The sequence below is a fragment of the Artibeus jamaicensis genome, unplaced genomic scaffold (assembly GCF_021234435.1).
Source record: "Artibeus jamaicensis isolate MK-2021 breed Jamaican fruit bat unplaced genomic scaffold, CSHL_Jam_final contig_452, whole genome shotgun sequence".
Classification (NCBI taxonomy): Eukaryota; Metazoa; Chordata; class Mammalia; order Chiroptera; family Phyllostomidae; genus Artibeus; species Artibeus jamaicensis.
The window spans coordinates 3,472,623-3,490,604 of NW_026521837.1; the positions used below are offsets into that span (position 1 = coordinate 3,472,623).

General features: G+C 36.4%; 1 protein-coding gene across 3 annotated transcripts in view; it reads left to right on the forward strand.

Annotated features, from left to right (window-relative positions):
• Positions 1 to 17,982, forward strand: part of ARHGAP24 (Rho GTPase activating protein 24) — a 513,936-nt gene that overhangs the window by 296,918 nt on the left and 199,036 nt on the right. Inside the window, exon 1 of one of the 3 annotated variants that reach the window (XM_053666369.1) lies at positions 1,730 to 1,984. The exons of 1 other annotated variant lie outside the window; for it this stretch is intronic. The gene's annotated coding sequence lies outside the window, so the exon portion shown is untranslated. Of the gene's footprint in view, positions 1 to 1,729; positions 1,985 to 17,982 lie in introns of those variants that run through there. One more of the 3 variants, XM_053666371.1, reaches the window with a different exon arrangement.

Below are 17,982 nucleotides of genomic sequence, written 5' to 3' on the forward strand. Positions count from 1 at the left end.
TGAATCTTAGTTGCTTGTTGATGCTGGATAATTGATATAGTACCTATTAATTATTCAACATTTTGGAAAATACATTTCAAAAAATATGGTTAGCAGTATAAAAATTATACTTTTGTAATTATTTGGTCACAATTATATTGCTTTCCACCAAAAAAAATGAGGGCAAGTGTAGATACAGCATGATCTCAAAAGTAGATGAGAGATATCAAAACCAAACAGGGAATTTCTGAGCTAAAGAATGAATAACAGTTTCAAGATGTGTCTTGAATAACCTGAATATCTTCTAATTGTGTCTTTGAACTGTAGCATGTAAAATATATTTGACTTCAATGTTTTAAGGAACCAGATCAGACAGAAAGGTTAACAGTGACCAGAGCAATTTCCATCTGGTCCACTTCCTATTTTGGTGCCTCACCTAGGATGGATGTTGTTGCGGGTGGACAACTCAGTGGATAGGATGCAAATGAACTTTGGGCACGCGATTGAAGAGTGAGGATGGATAAAAGGGTAGTTATATAAAATTGGCCTTCCCATGTAAACCCTTTGACTTTATTCAAAAATCATGTACTTCCCTTAAAAAGCTATTGCTTATCAGTTATTATATTCCACAAGGGGAGGATGGAGTAACTTTATAAATATTCAGTTTGTGAAATATGTAAATTAATGAATGAATGAATATTTGCAGGAAGGAAAACATGTTAAAAATAATCTAAGGATATCACCCCTTTAGTTAGAGGAAATAACATTTTCATATATGAGTAGGAAACTTAATTTGAAAGACAGTAAATAAAAATCATTATGCTGTTTATCTTTTATTTAATAAAGTATATAATCAGTAATAATCAGAATAAACTTGTATCAGTAGTCAAAAAGAAACCCTGACAAATTGAAAGTGGGGGTTTGTGGAAATAGTGATATGTTTCTAGTTCAAGAACTAGGTAACCATGCCACTGATACTGGGTAGAATTATTAAAGACTAACTCTCACACCTGCTGCAGCAGCCTCTTTTAAAGAAGGGGTCCTCGGGAAGGACTAAGGGATGTTAGCTCCCCCTGAAAAATGGCAACTCCTGAGACACACAAAACTGCGCTGCATGGGCATGACTGTCTAACCACTTGCTCTCCACCTGAAACCAATACAGAATAATATGGAGTGTAAACTGTAATTAAAAAATAAAAATAAATAAATAAAACCAAAGAATATTCTGGGAAATCAGCAAAGAAAAATATTATATTCCAAGTATACAAAGAAATTAGGCATTATAGGGAAACTTTTAGTATTAAATTTAAAATGGAGGGATATGTTTTCTCTGGGAACAGATGGTTCTTAATTGCAATTTTGTCACTGCTCCCTGCCAACTCATTTGGGTATATACTGGGATACAGAGAAAAAGGTAAACTGTTTCCTCTCAGGTACACTAATGTAGTGGAAAGAGCATGGAATTGTGAATCGTGAAACCTGGTCTCTGCTGTTAGCTGAGGCACTAATTAGCCATGTGAGTGACCTTGTACAAATTACATTTTCTCTTGGCATCAGCTTCCTTATCTATAAAATGAAGGCATTTCAACTAAATTACATGTAAGTCCCTGATGTACTTTCCATGTTTCCCCATTTCTTCTTCTTTTTTTCTTTGCCTTTTTCTAAGTGCTCAAATACTACATTATTTAAGGTATATTTCCTAGTAAGTTTTTTTTTTCTCCTCTCTGTGTCTTTCTTCAATATATGGGATAGGAGGATACTGACTAACTCTGAAGGAAAGGAGGAAGAAAACTAGCTACAGGAAGAGTTTTTATCCCCCTCCTCGAGAAAGCTTAGATATAGCTACCACCACTTTGAAAGGAATGATTTATGTCCAAACAGCATTTTCCAGACAAGCTCCGTACTTTTTGTCAAAAGAATAAACTTTAAACTGAAGGCAGTAGACAGTTAAACAAGAGTCGGCTCTGGAAACAGCTGTGAGTAGACAAGACCAGTTACTTATAAGGTACTGTTTTTCACTCACTGAAATTTCCTTCAGGGTTCATGTGTTTCTGGGCACATGTAGTCTGTGGTTGTTTGACCTTATTTTCTCCACCTTACCTCTATTCTGAGAGAAAGCACACTTTAAATATCTTAGCTTTTGTAGCTACAGTGTTCTGTGGCTGTGGTGTTTGAAGCTGATAGGATTTTATTTCATTTTGTTACGTTTTGTTTTCAGGAGCCAAATGATACTTGTTATTTTATTTTAAATTGCTTGTAGTTTAGCTTTGTTCTTTTGTTGCTTCTTGTCATGGAGGTTTTTATGTGTATTGTTTGTGTGGGGAAAGGAGAGCTGATGTTTTAACATTATATGTTGTACAGAATGTTCTTGACTAAGGGGGAGGGATAGGTTAATGTACCTTCAATTTGAAGTATAGAACCAATATAGAGCCAATCAGATAAGAGGACCAGGGCCGGGATGCTCCCGGCACTTTAATTGAGTGGGTGGAAGTAACTCACCCCATCTTAGCTTCGGGGATCTGACCTGGAAAACATACATTTTTGATTTGAGGTTTTACCTCTAGTTTGCTTCTTTATTTAATTGCTCATTTTAACCCCATCTTCCCCTCATTCCCATTTATTTTTTAAAAAATTCTGGTAAGCCTGCTTTATCTTTTTTAAATGAAATTTTCCTTTTTTAAGCTCATCCACTTTAAAGGAACAACATTCCTAAGTAGAATGGTGTTTGTGATAAGACTTCAAATCACTGAACTATGAGGGGGTCTCAGAGCAAAAGGGGAATAGCCCTAAGTGGAAGTAGAGGGGACAGAGGAACTCTGTACCCCTATCATCATTGTGTACCCCTATTATCAGGGTGTTACTCTTTTCCCCAGGGGATTCAATAGTTAATATATAATATTTGCTGCTTGTCAATAGACAAATAGAGACAATTAAGGAGATTTACATATGTGGACTTTGCAAAAAGTGAAAGCTTACAAGTTTATCACTAAGAACTCCAAAAGTTTTAGAAAGATTTTGGCTATTTTGGGATAGTTAACTTTCTGGGATCCACTCTATATTTTGATATCTCTCAAGAGGGAACTAAATTTAATTTCATGTTTTCTGAATTATTCAGCATTCTCCTTGTGGATACACATTGTAGAACTATTCTATAATGCAATGATAACTTGGAAGCCTATTCTGTGGTGTGTAAGGCTATTATTTCTTATGTCAAAAGATCACATAATCACTGTGCTTTTCAAAATTCTTGTATATATTAAGTTTACAGGACATTTTTTCTCCTGTGTCCACTATTCATATGGAAGTATGACTTTTGTCTTTTTATTGTCGTGGACACCTTGCATTCCTGTACCAACTCCTTACAACCTCAACCACCCCTTATAGTTATTATTTCTTTTGTGCAGAGCAAGAGCAAAGCAGAAAACAAAGTTTATAAAAAATTATGCATGAAACATTATCCAAGGGCTCAAGAGATTCTCTTACCAAAAAAAATCCATGTGCCCCAGTGCACAGCCCAGTGACATCTATTTTAGGTGCTCAGGAGATTGCTGGTTTGTGTCCAAGTCCTTAGTTGTGTTCTGTAGTAGCAGTTGCCATGGAAGTGGCTCTGGGAGAAGTAAGGCAATGTTGCATCTAATACAGAAAGTCCTGTCTGTTCTCCTTTTTATAAAGTTAGTGGAGGTATATGTCAGGGAATCAGTGACTAATCAAATCCCAAGGGCAGACTTAATATTAACCAAGTACTAAGTATTTTATTTTAATCCCATTCACTCATATGCTGTTCACATGCATACATGGCTGGAAAATTGCATAATAATGCTTTGTAGGAAAGAGGTAGAGAAAAGGAAAAAATTCCTCCTCTAGTCTGTATACTTTATGCTTTTGGTAAAAAATAATGCGAGACTAATTTTGTCAATGGTATCTTGATTTTTTAATGGTGTCCTTATTTGTAACTTCTTTAAGATTGAAAATACTATAAAGCAACTTTGTAAACTGAATTTTGTATTACTGCATAAGTTTCCTTATATTCAAAATATTTTATGCTGTGCATTTCAGAACAAATGAATCACTATTTACCCAATGATCCTAATAATTTCAGAAGTCACTTTTATCAATCCAACTCTACACAAGAAAAAATAACTAGACATAGTAGACAAGTACATGAACTATAAACTGAGTCTAGGATAATTCTAAATCCTAACTTTAATCAGTGTTTATTGCTAATTACTTGGCTATACAGCTTCATTTAGAAATATGTCTCGAGGCCTTTTACATTAAAAGCCCTTTTGGCTTAAGTTATTTTTTAAATACACATTTCAGATAGTCATTGTAAAACTTATGTCTGGGTGTTAAAGCCTCTTATGTTTGTATATGGCAAATATTTTGCATTTCAAATAATGAATTCGGACTGCTTTTGTCTGCAACAATAAATTTAGGGTCCACATATGTTTAGAAGCATTTTCTAAAAGCTGAGGATTTTGCTTATGCTTGACCCCTACTCTTTCAGTTAAATAAAATGAGACAATAGAAGTTATTTTAAAATAAAATATTATTCCAATTGAAACACAGCTCCTTAGAATTAAAAATATGTATTTTAAGTCAGTGCAATAGCATTTTCCTTTACTTGATTGAGTCTTTCAGTTTAATCAAAATTTAATTTTCACTTTCATACCTAATTAGGAAATTTGATATTTGAAGTGATGTGTGTTTTATAATGAGACTATACTACCACAAGTCTTAAACTTCAGCCTGAAGACTCAGCACCATTATGAATACACATTTCTACATCTGAAAAACTTTTTAAAACTAGAAAAGAAAGAAACAACTTAATGGATGTTAGTGTTCACTGGTATGCCTTATAAGGGTCTTACTTACCATAACCTTGCAAGAATTCTTCAGAAGCCTCAGAACCTACCCCCTGAGCAACTAGAATTCAGTGAGCAACATCCATGGTTTCCAATGAGCTGTCAAGTTTAATGCTATAGGTTGTGGACAGGTGAGAGAAGCTATGAAATTTCTGAAGGTGTTGAACAGGGAAAACGATTGCCTTGATCATATAAAAATCCACATTTAGTTAGTCCATTTTCAGATATTAACTCTTAGAAAATATGCTCAAACTGACTTAGGTATCTCCTCATACCAATGCCTTTGAATTGGTATTTTTGACCAATTTGGAGGTGATTAAAGACCAAGGTTCTTTTACTACATCTTGGTCATACAATAAATTTTGGTTGAATGCATATAACTTCCCATCTTTAAAATTAAAAGTGCATTAACAAATAAAATGATAAAATTATATGTTTGATACTTCATATTTTACAAGGGAGATCCAGAAAAAAAACAAACAAACCAGGATTTTCTTCTGGAAAGCAGGTCCCTTTTAGGACAGGCTTCCCAGGCTAGGTGAGTGTCCTAGAAACCCATCTGTATCAGTGTACCAGTAAGGATTATTGTGAGAGTATGCGTTTGGCTTCAGTGAATTTTTTTTGAAGACTCTTTCAATGCATTTGCTTATTTCATGATGGATGGTTTACAAGTGCACCTGCTCACACCATGCTGAGCATTCAGGAGTTTTTGACCAAAAACATCATGACCCCTGTGCCCCACCCTCCCTATTCACCTAATATTGCCCTGGACTCCTTATTTTTTCATTTCCCCAGATGAAAGAAGTGCTCAGAGGGAAACATTTTGCCAATGTGGAAGAGGTAGAACAAAAAATGGCAAAAGCACTAAATGGCATCAAAATCAACTAGTTCAAAACCTGTTTTAAGCAGTGAAAAAAAATGTTTCAGTAGGACTGTTGCATCCAATAGGGAGTATTTTGAAGGTGACTGAAGTTTAAACATGTGAGAATAAGTACATAATTTTATAAATAAATTCTGTCTTATTTTGGGTACCCCCTCGTATTATCAAAGTATTTATTGTTTAATTTACATGAGAACTTTATTAAGAAATGCCCCTTAATAAATCATGAAGTTGCTATTAGCAGACAAGGCTTTGGAACCGTAAATTCTATGAAGAAAAACAAATTCTGCTACTTGTAGTCAATAGTAATTTATAAAGTATAATTTGCTGGACATGAAAGTGTCAACTTTTTTTTTCTATACCTTTTTATGTTTTATGTTACACAAGCTGTTATGGAATTTATAATATATTTACTACAGATACTGTTATTATTTTATTTTTATTAACTTTATGTGTTATATATTATTGGTGACTATAGAAGGAACTTAAAAGAGCAAACAGGTGTGGTTGAGTTTTAGCAACTTTTTAGGCCAAATATGATTTTGGTGATCTTAAAACTTTACGGAATAGTTTTTAAAGATTATATGTATGTTATAGAGGTCTAGGCAAACACCGATATCTTTCCAAATTAACAAGGAAAGTAAAATAATCCAAAGGACCAATTTCTTTTTGTGTTAGCTTTTCTCTCCAACCCATGTTCTTTTGAATGTGTTTAATACCGAGGTGCCCTCTGCAGTGCTTTTCTGCAGCAGGGGCTAGTCCCTCAGGAGGATAAATGTAATGAAATTGAAGACAAACCTGCAAACCTCAGGTGTAAAATGCCCCATACTGATAAGGGATTTAACAACCATGATTATGAAGAGTGACAATATGAGAGGAAAATAAATTATTGTCACCAGTTCTGTACTACAGTGGATTCACTTCTATTGTTAGATTTCTTTCTATGACTCCATACATGATATGGAGTCAATTTTTGTTTTATCTTATTTTTATAAGATAAAACTATTCGAATATTGCATATTTGAATTCTACCTCTTTTATTTAGCATTTTATTGGGAACTCTTTCTATATCATTTGGAACACTTTGTGAAACATTTACAGCTACATAATATTTTATTCTATGGCTACACAGTACATAGTAAAACATATGCCCCATTATTAAGGATCTACATTGTTTCAAATAAAGATAAGCATTCATTTGCACATGATTTTTGATCATTTGATTACCTTAGAGCTGTAATGACTTAAAAATTTGCAAGCCCAGACCTCTCTTTTTACAGAGTAAGGAAATGAAGTCCAGTGAGATTACTCACCTAGAACCTAGGCTTCCAGCTTTCAGCCTAATGTCTAAATCCATCCAGAAGAAGTAATGACTGAGTGATACATTTATTTGAGGGCAGAAGGTTAAAGCACAATTTCCTTCTGTCTGAGTAAGAGGTCATCCATGTACCCTATTCTCTGAAAAATCCCCAGGGAAAGGAAGGGTTCTCAGACTAAGGAAGAGCTCGAGATTCCATGCCAGAGGCCTTACTGCACAAGGGCTGGTAAACACACAACAGCCATGGGAACACTGAAAATAGCTGTCACTTCATTAATGAGTGTTTGCTAAAGCATTTCCCAGGCTACTGGTGTTTCAAAACCTTTTAAACAAAATATTTGTGAAGCTAAGACTAGGACTTGCTTCAGAAATTGCTGTTCTTTTAGCACCTTTGCTTTTTCTTAGTGCACAACTAATGTTCATGCTTCTGCTACTCCACAAACAAACACTCAATTTTCTTTTTTTTCTTGTTGTTCAAGTACAATTGTCTCCATTTTTACCCCAACACTCCCCACTACCCAGCCATCCCCACCTCCCACCCTCGAACCCACCCCCTTTGACTTTGTCCATGTGTCCTTCATACATGTTCCTTGATCCCCCCCATTATACTTTATTATTCCTCTCTTCCCTCCTCCTCTCTGGTTACTGTCAGTTTGTTCTTTATTTCAGTGTCTCTGGTTGTATTTTGCTTGCTTGTTTGTTTTGTTTATTAGGTTCTGCTTATAGGTGACATCATATGGAATCTCTCTTTCATCACCTGGCTTGTTTCATTTAGCATAATGCTCTCCAGTTCCATCCATTCTGTCATGAAGATTAGAAGCTCTTTCTCTCTTTCTGCTGTGTAGTATTCCACTGTGTAAATGTACCATAGTTTTTTTTATCTATTCATTTGCTGATGGGCATTTAGGTTGCTTCTAGCGCTTGGCTATTGTGAATCATGCTGCTATGAACATTGGGGTACATTAAGTTCTTTTGAATAAACACTCAACTTTCTTAACCAGGCTTCCCTTCTTGACACCAAGAAAAATGTGTATTTTTTTTGTCTCTGCTTCTGCGTCTTCCTCTAACTCTATAATCCTTTGCTGTTTCGCATTTATTTCTACTATAATACTAGAATTACCTCTCAGGGTTGCTGTTGACTGAATGAACTAGTAAATCCGACAGCTTTATATCCCTGTGCTCACGTTGGCATTTTCTGTTATTTATGCTGTTTACTGTTATGCTCTTCTTGTCTTTTCACATTAGGGATCTCATGCTAGTCAATAGTTCTGTCTTTTTTTCCTTCACTCTCACTGGAGGGCTCCTGTCTTCTTCCCACCTCCTTGTTCTAAGTGTCTGTGTTTGCTTCATTTTCCTCCTTCGTAATTTCTTCCTCAGAAGACTGCATCCAGTTCCCTGATTTCAACTTAAAGCCTAGTCTGGAGATGCGGTCAGCAAGTCCTCTTCTAACTCACCCTTCATGAGAGTTACAATGCACAGCATTCATACCTGGACCTTCAACTTGGCAGGAAATGGGGCTGGATTTCAGCCCAAACTTGATGGCCCCACTTTATGTAGTTGCCCTGCTAGCCAGAGGCCCTGTGGGATGCTGTCCCAGGTATTCTCATGCTTTAAACTCCACACCATTCCTATACTCAAACCAGCCGTTCACCTTTTTACCTTTTTTCCTCACTTCCTATACAACCAGGTGACAGTTATTACAGACTTTGAAAATAATATATTTCTGGCACCTTGTCTCCATTCCCATGCCACCACCTTGCTCAGAAGTTAATAATTACTTATTAACCCACTGGTCTCCTTCTCTCCACTCTTTTGCTGCTTGAATCCACCTTCCACACTGCTGGCATTTTAAAGGATACATCTATATTTTCTTTTTCTTGAAAACTTTCACTGAGTATTTAGTAGATGGTTAAGAGAAAGGGCTATGGAGTTGAATTTTAGGATTGGAGGCTCAGGTGAGGCACATTTTACATATATCATCGTAATCAGGGGCCAGTGATGGTTGACATGATGGAGCCCTTGTATGTGCCAGACACAATTCTCTGTGCACAGCTAATGCATTCCTTCATTTAGTGTTCAAAAAGTATACTTTATTAGATTTATACTAAACTAGATTTATATTTATTCTAAAAAATGGAATCTAGTTAATCTTAAACTGGTTGATTCTTTATGAGTTCAATGTGTTTCTGAAGAAGTCTATGCTAATGTGAAATCCAAATAATACCAACAACCTTGGCCCGACTGCAGTGTCTTAAAACAGGCAAAGGGGTATTTCATTTCATTTTAATACAAAAGCATCTATCCCAGTTTTTTGTTCTTTTAAGAGAGGAGAGCAAGAAAACTAAAACAAAGCATTTTTCTTTTTTAACAACTATGAATAGATGATCCAAATACACACTCCTTTATTCAATGTTTCTGTGGGTTTTCTCTATTTATCCTTCATGACTCAACCTTATAGTTACAAAGCTAATAAGTGGAGCAGCTAGGAATGGACCCCAGGATTTTTTGACAACAGGCTCTCTACCTCATTTGCAGGCTGCTTTTTTCTCTTCGAGTTTAAGAATACATGCAGTGACTAGTCAAATTTAAGTGGGAATGCTCCAAAGGAATGGGTAAGGGTTTTCAGGTGTATGCCAGGAAAATTATTTCACTATACTTTTATCCTGGAGTAAGAGGTTAATTTACTTTTTCCAGATCAACGTGTACCTGTCACTTTGAGTAGATAAGCTAACCATTTGCCCGACCTGTTAGAACACAGGTTTTTGAAAGCAGTCGTCAGTGTCTCAGCAAGTGCTGCGCCCAGAGACCACCAAGTGGTTTGTGTTGTAGAACTCAGGCTCTTTCTCAGTATCAGAGGGTTCTGGGGCTTGTTTCATTTCCTTAATCAACTCATTAATTACTTATAAATGGAAGTAGCATAAATCATGACAATGGGGAAGTTGGATGAGATTTTAAAGATATTACAATTATGGCCCCTCATATTCCAAAAGATGCAAACAGCCCAATGTAGGTGAAATAACTTATCAATGATAATAAAGCAAGTCTAGAACATGCTTCCTCTCTAAGAACATCTGCTTACAATTATCCTAGCAATTTGTTAGAATATTAATTGCACTGAATACTCTCACACTGACAATAGCGATAAACCTGAGTTTCTCTTTCCCTCTTCCTCCATAGTTGGAATCCAGTGTGTTTTGAGGTCCATCCTCTTTTTCACTTATAGGAGCTGCTTTTTTGTTGGAGAAAGCCTTTCAAATGCTGTTTGCTTGACTAAACTTCTTCAGCTCCTGCAATGGGAATTAGCCACATATATCACAAATAAAATAATGAAATGTTTATGAATCATCCCCAAAGGGCAACTCCAAGCGCTCCACAGTATTCTTTGAAGTGAAGTAAATCCCTGTATTAGTGATATACATTTCAAAAAGCATTAACATTACATTATGGCAGTGTTATAATATGAAATACCATATTTCTTTTGAACACACACAAATATCAGGGAAATGTCTTGGGATAACTAACTTGATAAACGTGAACATTTCCCTTCCTCCCCTCAGGTTTGTCACCATCTCTGCCACTTTCTCATATAAACACTTAGTTTTAGCATTTCTCTACCATCTCCTCTTTGTGTTATTTGCCACATGCAGGTGAGTTTTCAGCCTACACTGCTCATCCTGGGTCTGGGACGCTCTCCCTGACTCCACACCTCTCCCTGCTCCCACAGCACTCTCCCACGGCTGTCATCACTTCACACTTTAACCTTACACTTGATGTCTTGCTTTCCTAGCTCAGCTACACTGCAAAGACAAGGACTTTGTCTTGTATGTTCACATGACCAGTGCTCAGATCAACACAGTACCTGGCACGGATCTAAATTTGGGGCCCAGTATTCCTTCAGTCTTACTATAACAAAGGGATATAGATCCTGTGTAAAGTATTCTTACTCAAGGAGCATGTTAAAGGATTGGCCAACTTTTCAGACTAGATACCTGGTTAATTGTTAGAAAGTAAAAAGACACAGGCAAAGAACACAGGCTTGCTTTTACTCCTACTTGATAAAACACTTCAGGTTTTTGCTCTGCACATATTTTATTTCATAACAAAGCAAATGAGCATGCGAGTGTTTAATAAACTTTGTTTATCTTAGCTTCCTCTCATTTGTCAAAATTTCAGGAGACCTTTCACATGATGGAAACTTAAACCATGAATAAACATCTCAAAATATTTCTTGAATGTTAGCATTGAGTTTATTCCTTACATTTGTTCAAATCTCATTTATTTTATGATGAATACTGCCTCAGAAAAAGGGATAACCCAGAAAAAAGGTGGGTCTTTTTTTGTTGGAAACAACTTTGAGTCTCAAAAACAGTTAACTTCATTAAACCTCAGAATCCAAAGTTTTAAATTATAACATTGACAGCAACCAAATAAAACAGCTCTCTTTAACCAATTGCTAAGACCAGATAGTGATTCTCATACTAGTGGGGCCAGAGGGAAGAATCAGAGGCAACAAAGCAAACTTAAATGCTTGCAGGATGATGGGGCTTCTGAGTAAGGGCTCCATGAACCGCCACCCTTGGCACCACTCCTTGAGCTTCATGTGGGAGACAGAACTGAAAAATTGGATCAGACTGGAGAAATCTAAGAGCATTGGAATCTGTGAATCACTTCCTGTGTGATGGAGACTACAACACTCAGAATCATTTTTTAGTGCTGCTCTGCATATTGCCAGATCATTGGAATTGGGTATCTGGGCAGACACATCCAAAACAGTCTCCCTGCCTCTCCCCAGGCCCTACATGCAGCCCACAGGGGAGGAGAAGGAACAGTGAGGGCTAAACCTGAGGAAGTAGGGGGCAGGGCAAAGAAGACTTAGACTGAGGGTCTGTGCACTATTGTGCAAGAACAGACAGGGATGGGAAAATTTGCATCTCAGAGATACCCATGTATGAGGAGGAAGATGACTATGGAACCAATTCCCACTTTCCTCCATCTAAGACATGAAACTTTGGATGTCCCTGAGATTATATGACCCCAAGCAGGTGGAGCCCCTGGATTAACCAAGATCAAGTTTTAGCCATCTGAGGGTACTTAAAAAAATAAGAAACTTATATTTTATACACTGGACCTCATACACCAATTATTCATTCCTTCCTGCTTCTTAAGTCACATATTTTAAAAACTTAAACCAATTGCTTTTAGCTATCTATTTTACTCTAGGGATGCTAATGTAGAAATAATGGTTTATAATCTTATCAAAAGTCTCAAATGTGCCCTGGTGGCTCAGTTAGTTGGAATGTTGTACTGTATACTAAAAGGATGCTGGTTCAGTTCCAGGTCAGAATACATACCTATGTTGTGGGTTCAGACCCCTATCGGGGTGTGCATGAGAGGCAACTTATCAATATTTCTCACATCGATGTTTCTCCCCCCCTTCTCTCAAATCAATGCATATATTCTTGGATGAGGATTTTTTTAAAAAGTCTGAACTGAAATTGTTTTTCTTGGAAGTTGGAGGGTTACCAAGGCTAGAAAGACAAAGTGTGGGATGGAACTTGTTTAGGACTTGAGTACAGAGGTGAGAGGGTTAAGGAATGCAAAGAGTAATCTTTTAGGAGAATCTCTACTCTTGACATCTTAATGGAGCTTCATATTTTAGTTTGTACTTCATCCAAATTCTGATCTCTAAGGACCAGAAACATATACTATCATCCTATTTTATTGCTGTTATCTTAAGTGACATAGAACAAATGCTGACATTTTGCTAAGTTGCTCAGAATTGTTATCTGGCTAACACTGCCTTATAAAATGAGTCCACACCAGTAATAAGTGGTTCTTACCCACGTTTTCAAAGCACAGCTAAGCTACCCCATCAGACACTGCTCAGTGTCTAATGGCTCCAAAGAGATCAAAAACAGAAAGAAAAAAATGCTTACTGGCTTTCTGAGTGGTTTACAGTTTACTCAAGGAGTAAAGTCTAAATTTTGACTTGTAAGGAATGTCCCTATGAGGATCTAAGTCCTGAGAAGGTCTTAACATGCCGATGTGAGAATTTTTCAAACTCATGGCCTATTTAGGTTTTCCCTGGTCCTCTGGGACATGTATGGAATTTCTTGGCCAAAACTTGGTAAGTAACTAGGTATGGACCAGTTTCCTACTACCCAGTGTGTAGACAGGGAAGTGTGGTGTACACGGGTGGGGCAGAAGTAGACTTGTGTACATGGGTGGGGCCAAAAATTGTCATTCCATGCAAATGAAGGCTTGGGAAAAATATTTTCTAAAAAACCAGGCATGGCATTCCACAGATTTAACAACATCAGAGTTTAATTGGGGGGAGCAGTCAGCATTAGGGGTACCATGAGGTGGCACATGAGATCCAACCAGCCACACCAAACAAGATGGTAGGCAATCAAAGAACATGTATACTAAGCAATTCATCTTCAGGGAAATCAGTCAACAGGTTGGCTGGAGTGCAGAGGAGAACTCTTCTTAAGAATGACATGGAAAGTGAGATACAGTTTCCTCGAGCAACCAGATAGCAGATACTAGATAGAAACTAAGACACACCAGAAAAAGCAAAAAACTCAGGTTGGAGCAGGAGAACCCAAAATATGACCCTAGGGAGTGAGGGGCAGGGCTGAACTAGCAGTGAGAGTTAAATGGTAGTAGACAGAAGCAAATTAAAGATATTGGTAATTGGAGAAAGCCAGATAATCTGCAGGAGCATGTGTGTTCTGAAGTTCTGATATTCACTGTTGACTGCTGAAAGGTGTTTAGTAAATGGGCAAATTAGTGTCAGGTTTTCAATGCATGTGCTGTAAAAACTGTTGCTGAGCTTGAGGTGCAATGTTCAGGATACTTTAAAATTCTCTCAAGATGTCTTTTTAAACCATCAATATAGCATCTGCTATTCTAAGAGTATGAGATTCTTACATCTCCTGGCTTTAAGACCTGAGTAAGAGTAATTAATTTCCTGAGTTTCTGGTCTGTCCTCCAATGCTTTGATTAAAATATTCTTTTCTCCTATCTTCCTTGTATAAATCTGTGGATTAAGGTTTGTATTTAACAGGTACAAAAATCACCTGGAGTACTTAAAATGCAGATTTGTAGGTCATTGCCCAGTCTCTGATTCATTTAATCTGGTATGGGACCCTGGAATATGTATTTTAGCAAAACCTCCAGGTGGTTAGGATACAGGTGGTCCAGGGGCCATACTGCAAGAAGCACTGCTTTAGGTCATCTAAATGTCTTAGAAATTTTGACAATTCATTGACTGTTTTATATCTCTCAGTCTGCCTCTTACTTCCCACATAGCAGCACAAATCATTCTTTGCCACACCATATATCTTAACTTTCGACTGTGAAAATGATCCCCATAACTATATCCTGGGCCAAAACATTGAGTGTTTAGGATACAATTCAGAATTCAAGATAGATTGTGTTTGGCTGTCTTTAAAATTATTGTATCTACAATTTAAAGGGCAATTTATTTTTATTGAAATTTAGATCCATTCTGAAATATAAAAATGGCTTAAATTTATAACTGAAATATAAGATTGTATCTTTTTGTTTTTCCAAGAGTGAATATCTCTCCTGGTTCATTAGAAAACTGCTTTTTTTCAACTGTAAATATATAGATAGTTGCAGAACCCTGGTAGAAATTAAAAAGGAGTATTAGTGATGTTTACAGAATTTATTTTAGAATTGGAAGCTGGGCAAAAAGCAGTCATCACATATGGGAAAGATTTACATTGCCTGAGCAAGCTCAAGTTTGATGTAGCATAAATGGTATTTTCAAAGGCTCCAGTTCCCCAGATTTTCCATGGCTGCAGAATATGCTCTTGTCTCTGCTGAGAAATATGCTGGTCTAGGGAATAGCGAATAAGCATTCTTCCAGGCACTGTAGTCATAGCCTTTTGTTGTTGGCCAAGTTTAGTGTGACTGTTTCACATATGATCTTGCTCTCCATGAACTAGATTGGAAAAAATGAAAACCTAGTCTAAAAATAAATATATCAGGCATTTAACCACAAATCAGCAAACATTTATTATTACCAAGGTCCATGAGAACCAAATAGCAGGCTTATGCCATGCATTGAGAGTCCACTGCTAGTCAAAATTGTTGTGTGTTTACCTTTTTTGACCCAACAAAGAAATAAGGAGTCACAGAAAGGAAGGAACTCCAGTATATATATAAAGCAAATTGTCTAAAAAAATGCTGATGGAATTGGAACTATTGAGGAATCTGAGGAATTTGGGAATTTAAGTTTTGAAATTTAAATCTTTAAAAAAAATTTGATAAGACCTTATGTTTAGTGTTATAAATTCTGCTGCTGTAAATATTCACAAAGAGCATAAAGAAATATTTGAGGGTAAAAACAGAAGGCAATAATATAAAACATTGCTCCTTAACAAAAGTGGTGAAGACTTGAGAGGTGACCCCCAAAAAGAAATTGTGTGTTAAAATACTGTCATATATTGTTCTCACCAAAGATTTTTAGCTCTCTGCTTTCTTGCCACATAGCAGAGTTAAATTTCTGTTTTTGACCAATGAAAAATGAGCAGCAGTGACGTGTCTCACATCCAGGTAGAAGTTTTACGTGCCACTGTCCAGATCTTCATGCACCCTTCCTACTGCTCTGAGGTTGTGGAAGCACATACTGGGGTCCTGAATGACTACGATGAGCTGAGGCTTTGGCTGACCCACAACAGATAATAGTGTTGAGTAAGGAATAAACATTATACAGTTTTTTATTAGGGCATCATCATTTAGCCTTTCCTGACCAGTAAATATACAGACACACTTCAAGTGTGGCAAAAACACTTCAAGTGTTTTGGAAAAAAATGGGGCTTTCCCATGTGAAGATGAAGGTTACCAATATGTATGATTGTGCACTGTTGATCTTTTAAAGGAACTCTAGAACCAGTCCGATAATTGCTGGGTCATGTTTGATTTTTAAGGAGCTAAAAATACTATTGAAAAAAAATCCATATTGTATATGGAAAGAGCAGAAATATGCAACAAAATTATTGATAATGGTGACATTAGAAAATTGAGAATGGGAGTGAATGCAATGGAGATTTTCCTTTGCCTTTTAACAATTCAAACTTTTCCCAAATAAGCTTGAAGCAATTTTACACTTAAAACTACAAAAAAATGGGGAAATTTAGTGCCATCACTCTAATAAAAATCTAAAATTCTAATAATTTAAAAACTATTTTTCAGGTAAAACATAGTTGTCAGGTTTAAGCAATTCAGAATATGCTGGTACCAAAGAAACATTATAAAGTCAAGGACATGGAAGAAAAATGGAGTATTATACTAGATGCTACCTGTATAAAACCCCAGGCATACATGGTCAATCATAGCATAGGTGGCTTAAAAAGACACTGCCCAGTAATTGTGAATATATTTTTCAGTCCAGTGAATTATAAATATATTATGGTATATTTCAATTCTTGGTTCATTGAAATAGCTCTTAAAAATTCTCTAATTTTTACAATGTCCTCAAAGCCTGTCTCAATCCTCAAATTATTTTTTTCCTGAAATCCTGCCCCTGAACCCTTCTTTTCTTTTTTCCTACTTTTATTTTTAAGTATATTTTATTGATTATTTTATTATAGTTGTCCCAGTGTTCCCTTTTGCCCCCTTTACCTGGTATACTACATTCCCTCCAGCAATGCCCCCCTTAGGAGTTTATGTCCATGAGTCATGCATATATATTCTTTGGCTCCTTCATTTTCTATACTTTTCTTAACATCCCCCTGTGTATTTTATACCTACCAATTATGCTTCTTAATCCCTGTTTCTTTTCCCCCATTCTTCCCCTTCCCCCTGCCCACAGATACCCTCCATGTGCTCTCCATTTCTGTGATTTTGTTCTTGTGCTAGTTGTTTGCTTAGTTTGTTTTTTTAGATTCAGTTGTTGCTAGTTGTGATTTCGTGGTCATTTTATTGTTCATAGCTTTGATGTTCTTGTTCTTAGGTAAGTCCCTTTAACATTTCACATAATAATGGCTTGGTGATGATGAATTTCTTTACCTTGCCTGGGAAGCACTTTTTCTGCCCTTCCATTCTAAATGATAGCTTTACTGGATAGAGTAGTCATGGTAGTAGGTCCTTGTTTTTCATCATTTTGAATACTTCTGGTCAGTCTCTTCTTGCCTGCAAAGTTTCTTTTGAGAAATCCATTGATAGTCTTATGGAACTTCTTTGTAGGTAACTCTGCTTTTCTCTTTCTGTTTTTCAGTTTCTCTTTTTATCTTTAACCTTTGGCATTTTAATTATAATGTGTCTTGGTGTGTTCCTCTTTGGGTCCTACTTGTTTGGGACTCTCTGTGTTTCCTGGACTTGTATGTCTATTTCCTTTGCCAAATTGGGCAAGTTCTTTATTATTTTTTCAAATAAGTTTTCAATTTTTTGTTCTTCCTCCTCTCCTTCTAGCATCCCTATGACCCAGATGTTGGCATTTTTTAAGATGTCCCAGAATCTTCTTATTCTCTCCTCATCTTTTTTGTGTTCTTGTTTCTTCATTCTATTCTTGTCAACTATTTATTTTTTCCTTTTCCAAATCATTGATTTGAACCCAATTTTTCTTTCCTTCACTGTTGGTTCCCTGTGGAATTTTCTTTATTTCACTTAGTGTAACCTTTATTTTTTCCCTTATATTTTTGCCATATTCAGTAAGTTCTCTGAGCATTCTTATCACCACTGTTTGAACTCTACATCTGATAAATTGGCTATCTCCATTTCACTTAGCTGTTTTTCTGGAGTATTGTTCTGTTCTTTCATTTGGACCGTATTTGTTTGTCTCCTCAGTTTGGCAGCCTCCCTTTATATATATATTAGGTAGAGCTTCTTTAACACCCTATCTTAGCACACTATTAAGTATGAGGCAGGGCCTTAGGTATTTGCCAGGGTAAGGCAACCTGATTCACTAC